General features: G+C 57.9%; 2 protein-coding genes across 2 annotated transcripts in view; one reads left to right on the top strand and one right to left on the bottom strand.

Moving 5' to 3' along the window:
- GARIN5A (golgi associated RAB2 interactor 5A) overlaps nucleotides 1-14,361 on the top strand; it is a 123,603-nt gene that overhangs the window by 102,987 nt on the left and 6,255 nt on the right. The gene's annotated exons all lie outside the window — the stretch shown is intronic.
- Nucleotides 1-14,361, bottom strand: part of EMC10 (ER membrane protein complex subunit 10) — a 140,661-nt gene that overhangs the window by 122,045 nt on the left and 4,255 nt on the right. The window lies entirely within an intron of this gene.

Below are 14,361 nucleotides of genomic sequence, written 5' to 3'. Positions count from 1 at the left end.
CACCTCTCTGTCCCCATCTCCTCTGTCCCATCTCCTCTGTCCCCATGTCCTCTCTCTCCCATCTCCTCTCTATCCCATCTCCTTTCTGTCCCATCTCCTCTGTCCCATCTCGTCTGTCCCCATCTCCTCTGTCCCATCTCCTCTCTGTCCCCATCTCCTCTGTCCCATCTCTTCTCTGTCCCCATCTCCTCTCTGTCTCCATCTCCTCTGTCCCCATATCCTCTCCGTCCCCATCTCCTCTCCGTCCCCATCTCCTCTCTGTCCCCATCTCCTCTGTCCGCATCTCCTCTGTCCCAATCTCCTCTCTGTCCCATCTCCTCTCTGTCCCCATCTCCTCTCTGTCCCATCTCCTCTGTCCCATCTCCTCTGTCCCCATCTCCTCTGTCCCATCTCCTCTGTCCCATCTCCTCTGTCCCATCTCCTCTGTCCCCATCTCCTCTGTCCCATCTCCTCTGTCCCCATCTCCTCTCTGTCCCATCTCCTCTCTGTCCCCATCTCCTCTGTCCCATCTCCTCTCTGTCCAATCTCCTCTCTGTCGCCATCTCCTCTCTGTCCCCATCTCCTGTCTCCCCAGCTCCTCTGTCCCCATCTACTCTGTCCACATCTCCTCTGTCCCATCTCCTCTGTCCCAATCTCCTCTCTGTCCCCATCTCCTCTCTGTCCCCATCTCCTCTCTGTCCCATCCCCTCTCCCCCCATCTCCTCTCCCCCATCTCCTCTCCCCCAACTCCTCTCTCCCCATCTCCACTCTGTCCCATCTCCTCTCTGTCCCATCTCCTCTCTCCCCATCTCCTCTCTATCCCATCTCCTCTCTCCCTATCTCCTCTCTGTCCATTCTCCTCTCTGTCTCCATCTCCTCTGTCCCCATCTCCTCTCCGTCCCCATCTCCTCTCTGTCCCCATCTCCTCTGTCCCCATCTCCTCTGTCCCCATCTCCTCTGTCCCAATCTCCTCTCTGTCCCCATCTCCTGTCTCCATCTCCTCTGTCCCCATCTCCTCTCCGTCCCCATCTCCTCTCTGTCCCCATCTCCTCTGTCCCAATCTCCTCTCTGTCCCCATCTCCTCTCTGTCGCCATCTCCTCTCTCCCCATCTCCTCTCCGTCCCCATCTCCTCTCTGTCCCATCTCCTCTGTCCCAATCTCCTCTCTGTCCCCATCTCCTCTCTGTCCCATCTCCTCTGTCCCATCTCCTCTGTCCCCATCTCCTCTGTCCCCGTCTCCTCTCTGTCCCCGTCTCCTCTGTCCCCATCTCCTCTCCGTCCCCTTCTCCTCTGTCCCCATCTCCTCTGTCCCAATCTCCTCTCTGTCCCCATCTCCTCTCTGTCCCATCTCCTCTGTCCCATCTCCTCTGTCCCCATCTCCTCTGTCCCCGTCTCCTCTCTGTCCCCGTCTCCTCTCTGTCCCATCTCCTCTGTCCCATCTCCTCTGTCCCATCTCCTCTCTGTCCCCATCTCCTCTCTGTCCCATCTCCTCGCTGTCCCCATCTCCTCTGTAGCCATCTCCTTAGTCCCATCTCCTCTGTCCCTATCTCCTCTCTGTCCCCATCTCCTCTCTGTCCCCATCTCCTCTATCCCCATCTCCTTTCTGTCCCATCTCCTCTGTCCTCATCTCCTCTCTGTCCCATCTACTCTCTGTCCCATCTCTTCTGTCCTTCTCCTCTGTCCTTCTCCTCTGTCCCCATCTCCTCTGTCCCCATCTCCTCTCTATCCCATCTCCTCTCTGTCCCATCTCCTCTCTGTCCCATCTCCTCTGTCCCATCTCCTCTCTATCCCCATCTCCTCTCTGTCCCCATCTCCTCTCTGTCCCCATCACCTCTCTGTCCCATCTCCTCTGTCCCCATCTCCTCTGTCCCATCTCTTCTCTGTCCCCGTCTCCTCTCTGTCCCCATCTCCTCTCTCCCCATCTCCTCTCTATCCCATCTCCTCTCTATCCCATCTCCTCTGTCCCCATCTCCTCTCGGTCCCCATCTCCTCTGTCCCCATCTCCTCTCTATCCCATCTCCTCTCTATCCCATTACCTCTGTCCCCATCTCTTCTCGGTCCCCATCTCCTCTGTCCCCATCTCCTCTCTGTCCCCATCTCCTCTGTAACAATCTCCTCTCTGCCCCATCTCCTCTGTCCCAATCCTCTCTGTCCCATCTCGTATCTGTCCCCATCTCCTCTCTGTCCCCATCTCCTCTGTCCGCATCTCCTCTGTCCCATCTCCTCTCTGTCCCCATCTCCTCTCTATCCCATCTCCTCTGTCCCATCTCCTCTCTATCCCCATATCCTCCCTGTCCCCATCTCCTCTCTGTCCAATCTCCTCCCTGTACCCATCTCCTCTCTGTCCCCATCTCCTCTCTGTCCCGATCTCCTCTCTGTCCCATCTCCTCTGTCCCCATCTCCTCTGTCCCCATCTCCTCTCTGTCCCCATCTCCTCTCTGTCCCCATCTCCTCTGTCCCCATCTCCTCTCTGTCCCATCTCCTCTGTCCCCGTCTCCTCTCTGTCCACATCTCCTCTGTCCCATCTCCTCTGTCCCCATCTCCTCTGTCCCCATCTCCTCTCTGTCCCCATCTCCTCTCTGTCCCAATATCCTCTCTCCCATCTCTTCTCTATCCCATCTCCTTTCTGTCCCATCTCCTCTGTCCCATCTTCTCCTTCCCCATCTCCTCTGTCCCATCTCCTCTCTGTCCCCATCTCCTCTGTCCCATCTCCTCTCTGTCCCCATCTCCTCTCTGTCTCCATCTCCTCTCTGTCTCCATCTCCTCTGTCCCCATATCCTCTCCGTCCCCATCTCCTCTCTGTCCCCATCTCCTCTCTGTCCCCATCTCCTCTGTCCCAATCTCCTCTCTGTCCCATCTCCTCTCTGTCCCCATCTCCTCTCTGTCCCATCTCCTCTGTCCCATCTCCTCTGTCCCCATCTCCTCTGTCCCATCTCCTCTGTCCCCGTCTCCTCTCTGTCCCCATCTCCTCTCTGTCCCATCTCCTCTGTCCCCATCTCCTCTGTGCCAGCTCCTCTGTCCCAATGTCCTCTCTGTCCCAATGTCCTCTCTCTTTCATCTCCTCTGTCCCAATCACCTCTCTTTCCCCATCTCTTCTCTGTCCCCTTCTCCTCTCTGTCCCATCTCCTCTCTGTCCCATCTCCTCTGTCCCATCTCCTCTCTGTCCCCTTCTCCTCCTGTCCAATCTCCTCTGTCCCCATCTCCTCTCTGTCCCCATCTCCTCTCTGTCCCCCTCTGCTCTCTGTCCCATCTCCTCTGTCCCAACTCCTCTGTCCCCATCTCCTCTGTCCCAATCTCCTCTCTGTCCCCATCTCCTCTGTCCCATCTCCTCTCTGTCCCCATCTCCTCTCTGTCCCATCTCCTCTCTGTCCCCATCTCCTCTGTCCCGTCTCCTCTGTCCCATCTCCTCTCTGTCCCCATCTCCTCTCTGTCCCCATCTACTCTCTGTCCCATCTCCTCTGTCCCCATCTCCTCTCTGTCCCCATCTCCTCTCTGTCCCCATCTCCTCTCTCTGTCCCCATCTCCTCTGTCCCCATCTCCTCTGTCCCCATCTCCTCTGTCCCCATCTCCTCTGTCCCATCTCCTCTCTGTCCCCATTTCCTCTCTGTCCCCATCTCTCTGTCCCCATCTCCTCTCTGTCCCTTCTCCTCTCTGTCCCATCTCCTCTGTCCCAATCTCCTCTGTCCACATCGCCTCTGTATCTCATCTCCACTATCCCCATCTCCTCTGTCCCATCTCCTCTCTGTCCCGTCTCCTCCGTCCCCATCTGCTATCTGTCCCCATCTCCTCTGTCCCAATCTCCTCTGTCCCAATCTCCTCTCTATCCCATCTCCTCTCTGTCCCATCTCCTCTCTGTCCCCATCACCTCTCTGTCCCCATCTCCTCTGTCCCATCTCCTCTGTCCCCATCTCCTCTCTCTCCCATCTCCTCTCTATCCCATCTCCTTTCTGTCCCATCTCCTCTGTCCCATCTCCTCTGTCCCCATCTCCTCTGTCCCATCTCCTCTCTGTCCCCATCTCCTCTGTCCCATCTCCTCTCTGTCCCCATCTCCTCTCTGTCTCCATCTCCTCTGTCCCCATATCCTCTCCGTCCCCATCTCCTCTCCGTCCCCATCTCCTCTCTGTCCCCATCTCCTCTGTCCGCATCTCCTCTGTCCCAATCTCCTCTCTGTCCCATCTCCTCTCTGTCCCCATCTCCTCTCTGTCCCATCTCCTCTGTCCCATCTCCTCTGTCCCCATCTCCTCTGTCCCATCTCCTCTGTCCCCGTCTCCTCTCTGTCCCCATCTCCTCTGTCCCATCTCCTCTGTCCCATCTCCTCTGTCCCCATCTCCTCTGTGCCATCTCCTCTGTCCCAATGTCCTCTCTGTCCCAATGTCCCCTCTGTTTCATCTCCTCTGTCCCAATCACCTCTCTGTCCCCATCTCTTCTCTGTCCCCTTCTCCTCTCTGTCCCATCTCCTCTGTCCCATCTCCTCTGTCCCATCTCCTCTCTGTCCCCTTCTCCTCTCTGTCCCATCTCCTCTGTCCCCATCTCCTCTGTCCCAATCTCCTCTCTGTCCCCATCTCCTCTTTCCCATCTCCTCTCTGTCCCCATCTCCTCTCTGTCCCATCTCCTCTCTGTCCCCATCTCCTCTGTCCCGTCTCCTCTGTCCCATCTCCTCTCTGTCCCCATCTCCTCTCTGTCCCCATCTCCTCTATGTCCCATCTCCTCTATCCCCATCTCCTCTCTGTCCCATCTCCTCTCTGTCCCATCTCCTCTGTCCCCATCTCCTCTGTATCTCATCTCCTCTATCCCCATCTCCTCTGTCCCATCTCCTCTCTGTCCCCATCTCCTCTCTGTCCCGTCTCCTCCATCCCCATCTGCTATCTGTCCCCATCTCCTCTGTCCCAATCTCCTCTGTCCCAATCTCCTCTCTATCCCATCTCCTCTCTGTCCCATCTCCTCTCTGTCCCCATCACCTCTCTTTCCCCATCTCCTCTGTTCCCATCTCCTCTCTGTCCCATCTCCTCTCTGTCCCCATCTCCTCTCTGTCCCCATCTCCTCTGTCCCAATCTCCTCTCTGTCCCATCTCTTCTCTGTCCCCATCTCCTCTCTGTCCCATCTCCTCTCTGTCCCGTCTCCTCTGTCCCCATCTGCTATCTGTCCCCATCTCCTCTGTCCCAATCTCCTCTGTCCCAATCTCCTCTCTATCCCATCTCCTCTCTCTCAGCATCTCCTCTCTGTCCCCATCTCCTCTGTCCCCATCTCCTCTCTGTCCCATCACCTCTCTGTCCCCATCTCCTCTCTGTCCCCATATCCTCTGTCCCCATCTCCTCTCTGTCCCATCTCCTCTCTCTCCCCCCATCTGCTCGTGTCCCCATCTCCTCTCTCCCCATCTCCTCTGTCCCATCTCCTCTCTGTCCCCATCTCCTCTCTCCCCATCTCCTCTCTGTCCCATCTCCTCTCTGTCCCCGTCTCCTCTCTGTCCCTATCTCCTCTCTCCCCATCTCCTCTCTATCCCATCTCCTCTGTCCCCATCTCCTCTGTCCCCATCTCCTCTGTCCCCATATCCTCTCTGTCCCCATCTCCTCTGTCCCCAATCTCTTCTGTCCGAATCTCCTCTCTGTCCCATCTCCTCTGTCCCCATCTCCTCTGTCCCCATCTCCTCAGTCCCAATCTCCTCTGTGTCCCCATCTCCTCTCTGTCCCCATCTCCTCTCTGTCCGATCCCCTCTCCCCCCATCTCCTCTGTCCCCATCTCCTCTCTGTCCCATCTCCTCTCTGTCCCCATCTCCTGTCTCCCCATCTCCTCTGTCCCCATCTCCTCTGTCCCATCTCCTCTCTGTCCCATCTCCTCTCTGTCCACATCTCCTCTCTGTCCCATCCCCTCTCCCCGCATCTCCTCTCCCCCATCTCCTCTCCCCCCATCTCCTCTCTTCCCATCTCCTCTCTGTCCATTCTCCTCTCTGTCCCCATCTCTACGTCCCCTTATCCTCTCCGTCCCCATCTCCTCTCCGTCCCCATCTCCTCTGTCCCCTCTCCTCTGTCCCCATCTCCTCTCTGTCCCATCTCCTCTGTCACCATCTCCTCTGTGCCATCTTCTCTGTCCCAATGTCCTCTCTGTCCCATCTCCTCTGTCCCAATCACCTCTCTGTCCCCATCTCCTCTTTGTCCCCTTCTCCTCTCTGTCCCATCTCCTCTGTCCCATTTCCTCTCTGTGCCCTTCTCCTCTCTGTCCCATCTCCTCTGTCCCATCTCCTCTCTGTCCCCATCTCCTCTCTGTCCCCTTCTCCTCTCTGTCCCATCTCCACTCTGTCCCACTCCTCTCTGTCCCCTTCTCCTCTCTGTCCCATCTGCTCTGTCCCCATCTCCTCTGTCCGAATCTCCTCTCTGTCCCCATCTCCTCTTTCCCATCTCCTCTCTGTCCCCATCTCCTCTCTGTCCCATCTCCTCTGTCCCCATCTCCTCTCCGTACCATCTCCTCTCTCTCGCAATCTCCTCTGTCGCATCTCCTCTGTCCCAGTCTCCTCTGTCCCCATCTCCTCTGTCCCATCTCCTCTCTGTCCCCATCTCCTCTCTGTCCCCATCTCCTCTCTCCCCTTCTCCTCTCTGTCCCCATCTCCTCTCTGTCCCCATCTCCTCTCTCCCCTTCTCCTCTCTGTCCCCATCTCCTCTCTGTCCCCATCTCCTCTGTCGCCATCTCCTCTCTCCCCATCTCCTCTCTGTCCCCATATCCTCTCTCCCCATCTCCTCTCTGTCCCATCTCCTTTCTGTCCCATCTCCTCTGTCCCCATCTCCTCTCTCTCCCATCTCCTCTCTGTCCCATCTCCTTTCTGTCTTATCTCCTCTGTCCCATCTCCTCTGTCCCCATCTCCTCTGTCCCATCTCCTCTCTGTCCCCATCTCCTCTCTCCCCTTCTCCTCTCTGTCCCCATCTCCTCTCTGTCCCCATCTCCTCTGTCCCCATCTCCTCTGTCCCATCTCCTCTCTGTCCCCATCTCCTCTCTGTCGCCATCTCCTCTCTCCCCATCTCCTCTCTGTCCCCATCTCCTCTCTGTCCCCGTCTCCTCTCTGTCCCCATCTCCTCTCTCCCCATCTCCTCTCTATCCCATCTCCTCTCTCCCTATCTCCTCTCTGTCCATTCTCCTCTCTGTCTCCATCTCCTCTGTCTCCATCTCCTCTCCGTCCCCATCTCCTCTCTGTCCCCATCTCCTCTGTCCCCATCTCCTCTGTCCCAATCTCCTCTCTGTCCCATCTCCTCTCTGTCCCCATCTCCTCTCTGTCCCATCTCCTCTGTCCCCATCTCCTCTGTCCCATCTGCTCTGTCCCCGTCTCCTCTCTGCCCCCATCTCCTCTCTGTCCCATCTCCTCTGTCCCATCTCCTCTGTCCCCATCTCCTCTGTGCCATCTCCTCTGTCCCAATGTCCTCTCTGTCCCATCTCCTCTGTCCCATCTCCTCGGTCCCAATCACCTCTCTGTCCCCATCTCCTCTCTGTCCCCTTCTCCTCTCTGTCCCCATCTCCTCTGTCCCATCTCCTCTCTGTCCCATCTCCTCTCTGTCCATCTCCTCTGTCCCATCTCCTCTCTGTCCCCATCTCCTCTCTGTCCCCATCTCCTCTCTCCCCATCTCCTCTGTCCCATCTCCTCTCTGTCCCCATCTCCTCTCTCCCCATCTCCTCTCTGTCCCATCTCCTCTCTGTCCCCGACTCCTCTCTGTCCCCATCTCCTCTGTCCCCATCTCCTCTCTATCCCATCTCCTCTGTCCCCATCTCCTCTGTCCCCATCTCCTCTGTCCCATCTCCTCTGTCCCCATATCCTCTCTGTCCCATCTCCTCTGTCCCCAATCTCTTCTGTCCGAATCTCCTCTCTGTCCCATCTCCTCTGTCCCCATCTCCTCTGTCCCATCTCCTCAGTCCCAATCTCCTCTGTGTCCCCATCTCCTCTGTGTCCCCATCTCCTCTCTGTCCCATCCCCTCTCCCCCCATCTCCTCTGTCCCCATCTCCTCTCTGTCCTATTTCCTCTCTGTCCCCATCTCCTTTCTCCCCATTTCCTCTGTCCCTACTCCTCTGTCCCATCTCCTCTCTGTCCCATCTCCTCTCTGTCCACATCTCCTCTGTCCCATCTCCTCTGTCCCAATCTCCTCTCTGTCCCCATCTCCTCTCTGTCCCCATCTCCTCTCTGTCCCATCCCCTCTCCCCGCATCTCCTCTCCCCCATCTCCTCTCCCCCCATCTCCTCTCTCCCCATCTCCTCTCTGTCCCATCTCCACTCTGTCCCATCTCCTCTCTCCCCATCTCCTCTCTGTCCATTCTCCTCTCTGTCCCCATCTCCTCTGTCCCCATCTCCTCTGTCCCCATCTCCTCTCTGTCCCATCTCCTCTGTCCCATCTCCTCTCTGTCCCCATCTCCTCTCTGTCCCCATCTCCTCTCTCCCCATCTCCTCTGTCCCATCTCCTCTCTGTCCCCATCTCCTCTCTCCCCATCTCCTCTCTGTCCCATCTCCTCTCTGTCCCCGTCTCCTCTCTGTCCCCATCTCCTCTCTCCCCATCTCCTCTCTATCCCATCTCCTCTGTCCCCATCTCCTCTGTCCCCATCTCCTCTCTGTCCCCATCTCCTCTGTCCCCAATCTCTTCTGTCCGAATCTCCTCTCTGTCCCATCTCCTCTGTCCCCATCTCCTCTGTCCCATCTCCTCAGTTCCAATCTCCTCTGTGTCCCCATCTCCTCTGTGTCCCCATCTCCTCTCTGTCCCATCCCCTCTCCCCCCATCTCCTCTGTCCCCATCTCCTCTCTGTCCCATCTCCTCTCTGTCCCCATCTCCTGTCTCCCCATCTCCTCTGTCCCCATCTCCTCTGTCCCATTTCCTCTCTGTCCCATCTCCTCTCTGTCCCAATCTCCTCTCTGTCCCATCCCCTCTCCCCGCATCTCCTCTCCCCCATCTCCTCTCCCCCCATCTCCTCTCTCCCCATCTCCTCTCTGTCCATTCTCCTCTCTGTCCCCATCTCCTACGTCCCCATATCCTCTCCGTCCCCATCTCCTCTCCGTCCCCATCTCCTCTGTCCCCTCTCCTCTGTCCCCATCTCCTCTCTGTCCCATCTCCTCTGTCCCATCTCCTCCTTCCCCATCTCCTCTGTCCCCATCTCCTCTGTCCCAATGTCCTCTCTGTCCCATCTCCTCTTTCCCAATCACCTCTCTGTCCCCATCTCCTCTCTGTCCTCTTCTCCTCTCTGTCCCATCTCCTCTGTCCCATCTCCTCTCTGTCCCCATCTCCTCTCTGTCCCATCTCCTCTGTCCCATCTCCTCTCTGTCCCCATCTCCTCTCTGTCCCCTTCTCCTCTCTGTCCCATCTCCTCTCTGTCCCATCTCCTCTCTGTCCCCTTCTCCTCTCTGTCCCATCTGCTCTGTCCCCATCTCCTCTGTCCCAATCTCCTCTCTGTCCCCATCTCCTCTTTCCCATCTCCTCTCTGTCCCCATCTCCTCTCTGTCCCATCTCCTCTCTGTCCCCATCTCCTCTCTGTCCCATCTCCTCTGTCCCATCTCCTGTCTGTCCCCATCTTCTCTCTGTCCCCATCTACTCTCTGTCCCATCTCCTCTCTGTCCCCATCTCCTCTCTGTCCCCATCTCCTCTCTCTGTCCCATCTCCTCTGTCGCATCTCCTCTGTCCCCATCTCCTCTGTCCCCATCTCCTCTGTCCCCATCTCCTCTCTGTCCCCATCTCTCTGTCCCTATCTCCTCTCTCCCCATCTCCTCTCTGTCCCATCTCCTCTCTCCCCATCTCCTCTGTCCACATCGCCTCTGTATCTCATCTCCTCTATCCCTATCTCCTCTGTTCCATCTCCTCTCTGTCCCCATCTCCTCTGTCCCCATCTCCTCTCTGTCCCATCTCCTCTCTGTCCCATCTCCTCTGTCCCATCTCCTCTGTCCCAATCTCCTCTGTCCCATTTCCTCTCTGTCCGCATCTCCTCTGTCCCATCTCCTCTGTCCCAATCTCCTCTGCCCCATTTCCTCTCTATCCCATCTCCTTTCTGTTCCCATCTCCTCTGTTCCCATCTCCTCTGTCCCCATCTCCTCTCTGTCCCATCTACTCTCTGTCCCCATCTCCTCTCTGTCCTCATCTCCTCTCTGTCCCCATCTCCTCTCTCCCCATCTCCTCTGTCCCCATCTCCTCTGTCCCCATCTCCTCTGTCCCATCTCCTCTGTCCCATCTCCTCCGTCTCCATTTCCTCTCTCTCCCCATCTCCTCTTTTCTATCGTCTACCCTTCCTCTCTAGTCTTCCATCACCCCACTCTGTCCATCTGCCCCCTTTGCCCTCTGCATTGTCTCTTCCTGTCCTGTTTCCCCAAATCCTTTCCTGTGTTCCCTTATTCTTCACTCATCACCTGACCCTTTTTCCTTAGTGTCCCCCATTATCTCCTTTCTGTCTTCCCACCATCTCAGTGCCCCATGCCCTCTGTATCCCTGTCCCCTCCCGTCCCATCGGTCTCCTCGCTGGCCCTCATTTCCTGTTCCCTATGGCTCCTTAAGCTTTACATGTTGTCTGCCCCCACATCCTCTCTCCCCATGTCCTGTCATCCTTTTCGTCTCTTCTGCTACCTCTCCTCTCCCCCTGCTGTTCTCCCTGGTGTGTCCTTTTGTCTCCCCATTGACCTCTCTGTCCCCCTCACCTCCTGAACCCCATCTCCTCTTTGTCCCCCCATCACCTCTGTCCCCAGTCTACTCCTGTCTCCTTTTTTTAAAAGATTTTTTATTTTTATTACAAAGTCAGATATACAGAGAGGAGGGGAGACAGAGAGGAATATCTTCCATTTGATGATTCACTCCCTAAGAGAGCCGCAAGGGCCGATGCTGCGCCGATCCGAAGCCGCGAACCTGGAACCTCTTCCGGGTCTCCCACACGGGTGCAGGGTCCCAAGGCTTTGGGCCGTCCTCGACTGCTTTCCCAGGCCACAGGCAGGGAGCTGGATGGGAAGTGGAGCTGCCAGGACATGAACCGGTGCCCCTATGGGATCCCAGCATGTTCAAGAATGACTTTAGCCACAAGGTCACTGCGCGGGGCCCTTAAAATTTTTTAAATTTTTATTGACTTACTTGAAAAAGTGATGGAGAGCGAGCTGCATCCTTTGGCTCACTGCCCAAATGGTCACAACAGCCAGAGCTGGTCCAGTCCGCAACCAGAGGCCAGAATCTCCATCCAGGGAAGTGGAGCTGACGGGATTAGAACCGGCATCCATATTGGATCCCGGCGGGTTCAAGGCGAGGACTTTAGCCACTAGGCCACGCCGCCGGGCCCAAAGCTGTTTTTATTTTTAATACAAAGTCAGATATACAGAGAGGAGGAGAGACAGAGAGGAGGCTCTTCCGTCCAATGGTTCACTCCCCAAGTGAACGCAACGGCCAGTGCTGCGCCGATCCGAAGCCAGGAGCCAGAAACTTCTTCCAGCTCTCCCACACGGGTGCAGGGTCCCAAGGCTTTGGGCCGTCCTCGACTGCTTTCCCAGGCCACAGGCAGGGAGCTGGATGGGAAGTGGAGCTGCCGGGATTACAACCGGTGCCCATATGGGATCCCGGCGCGTTCAAGGCGAGGACTTTAGCTGCTAGGCCACGCTGCCGGGCCCCTCCTGTCACCTTATCTCCTCTCCATGTGCCTTGTTCTGTCTCCTTCAACTCCTCTGTCCTCCATCTTCCTTCTGTGTCAAGAAACCCTCGATCCCCCAACTCCTCTCTGTCCCCATCTTCTATTTCTTAAATCACCTCTCCTCCCACCTCCTGTCTTTGCCCCCTGTGTGTCCTCTGTCCCCCTCTTCTGTACCCCACCTCTCTGTTCCTCGTTACCTTCCACACCTCCACCCTATTCTCACCATGTCCTCTGAGCTGCATTTCACCCCGTATATCCCCTCCCCCTCTGCTGCATCCCTGTTGCCTCCATCTCTGCTCTTATCTGCCCCCTATGCCCTCTGTCCCCGTCTCCTCTCTGTCCACATCTTCCCCCTGTTCACTGTCTCCTCTCTGTGCCCATCTGCTCTCTCTCCCCCATTCCCTCTCTGTTCTCCATCACCTCCTGTCCCGCATCACCTCCTCTGTCCTCCATCACCTCCTCTCTGTTCTCCATCACCTCCTGTCCCGCATCACCTCCTCTGTCCTCCACCACCTCCTCTGTCCTCCACCACCTCCTCTGTCCTCCATCACCTCCTGTCTCCCATCATCCCCTCTGTCCCCCATCATCCCCTCTGTCCCCCATCACCTCCTCTATCCTCCATCACCTCCTCTCTGTCCTCCATCACCTCCTCTGTCATCCATCACCCTCTCTGTCCCCCATCACCTCCTCTGTCCATCATCCTCTGTCCCCCATGACCTCCTGTGTCCCCCATCACCTCCTCTCTGTCCCCCATTACCCACTCTGTCCTCCATCACCTCCTCTGTCCCCCATCATCTCGTTTCCCCATCTTCTCTTGTCCCTCATCTCCTCCTGTGTCCCCCATCTTTTCCCTTCTGTACTCATCTCTGTCCTGTATCCTCTGCCCTCCCCTCATTGCTTGCTCCCGTTTGTGCTCCCTCTCTCTCATTATGTCCCCCTCCTTCACTCTCAGCTGGGTGTTCCTTCTTGTCTCTCCTTGGGATCCTCAGCTGTCCCCAGCCCGAGTCCTGCTCTCTGGAATAAAGCTGTTCTGTGCTCACTTCTGTTCCTCGCACCTCCTTTCCGCTTCCTCACTGCTCTGCTGGTATCTGGGAGGGCCAGAGGGAGGGGCCTGGGGCAGAGGGCGAGCCTGAGACGGACAGAGTTGTGGCAGAGGTGACCAGGCCCTGGACAAGGGGCCCTTGTGTCGCCCCAGGAGCCGGGCTGCTGGGGGAGGGTTCCCTCTGCACCCCACCTCGGGCCTCCCTTGGGGTCCTGTCTTCTGCCCTACATCTACCCAGCACCTGCTGTGCCTCCTTGCCCTGCCACACTCTGCTCCTCCTGTACTTCCAGCTTTGGGCCTGGGGGAAATGGGTACTTACATTTTATGGCAGTTTGAGTTGCTGGTTCTGAGCCTTCCAACTTGCCCAGGTGGAAGCCACCCTGCCATGTGGGGACCCACAGCCGACCTCCGCTTCTGCCCCCTCACCCTGTCCTCGCCCCCTCCTCCTCCCAGGAGCAGCACACCTGCTACGAGCCCTGATTGGGCACCTGGGGTGTACCGCGTGCTCAGAACCCCCCCATCCTCCAGCAGCCCTTGGTCAGGCTGTGGACATTCGGGGGCCTGATGGGTGCTGACTGCCCTACCCCGTGTCCTGGGCACCGATCCCTCCTGCAGCTCCTCTAGCGACAAGATGCCAACCAGTGAGCACCCCCCACTCTGCTCGCTGCCAGCCTGTCTGCTGGGCTCCCTTCTGGGGGGCACCAAGCACCTGCTGAGTGGCTCCCCTCCTGCCTGGGCATGCACTGGGTGCCTGCTGGGGCCAGCTGCCTCGGACACACTGCTGACCCCGAAGGGCCTGTCCTTGTCCCTTCCCCCGTGTGCTGCGGAGGGAGGTGGACATTGACCAGGCACCTGCTGTGCGCCCCCAGCCCCTCCTGGCTCCTGCTTTTCCTGCGCCTTTGTCCATCACTGAGTGATGCCATCTGTATGTGCGGGTTGCCTCCGACTCTCCAGGGGAGGGTTCCAGTGTCCGCCGAGTGAGACTAGCTCCCCGGCTGGCAGCCGCGCAGAGGGCCAGGGCCGAGTTGCTTTGGCTGCCTCATGTCTGTGTGGGTGGGGGCAGCACCAGGGGTGGAGGTCAGCCCCCCAGGGAGATGAGGCCCCTTCCCCGGATACCAGCCCCTTCACTCTGCTCCAGCCCCTAAAGGCCTCTGCCCCTCTGCCCTCCCCGCTTCTGTCTCCTCCCCTGCCCTCTTCCCGCTCCCGTCCACTGACTGGAACCCACAGGTTCTCCTGGCTTTATTCCCAGCTGGGTCCTGAAAGCTCCCACTTGTAAAATTTTTTCCATTTCTGGAAGAACTCCACACGCAATCCTACTCAAGGTCCCCTGGCGGACCTCCCTGCCCTCGGACGTCACCCAGGCCCCAGCCCTCTGTCTCGGATTCCTGCGGACCCGGCGGCCGACAGGGGGCAGCACTGGCCCCTGCTGCCATCTCCCTGCCCCATGGGGCCAGGGTGACCCAGTCCGGAGCTGCCAGGAACCTGAGCCTCCCTTCGGCAGGCTGGGGTCTGGGAGCCGCAGGGACACCATTCCCCAGCTCGCTGCCCTGGGACCCCCATCCCTCTCCACCCTCCTCCCCACCCCCATCCCGCTCAGGTCCCAGGGCGGGAGGCTGGGCTGGGGCAGAGCAGAGCCTCGGTGACGCCGTGTTCTCTCCGCTCCCCACTCTGTCCTGCCTGTCCTGGACGCCGGACGCTGCCGGGAAGAACCAGGCCCAGCAACGAGGGAAC

Source organism: Ochotona princeps, chromosome 16, assembly GCF_030435755.1.
Source record: "Ochotona princeps isolate mOchPri1 chromosome 16, mOchPri1.hap1, whole genome shotgun sequence".
In the NCBI taxonomy this organism is placed as follows: domain Eukaryota; kingdom Metazoa; phylum Chordata; class Mammalia; order Lagomorpha; family Ochotonidae; genus Ochotona; species Ochotona princeps.
This window is presented reverse-complemented; position numbering and strand designations above follow the sequence as displayed.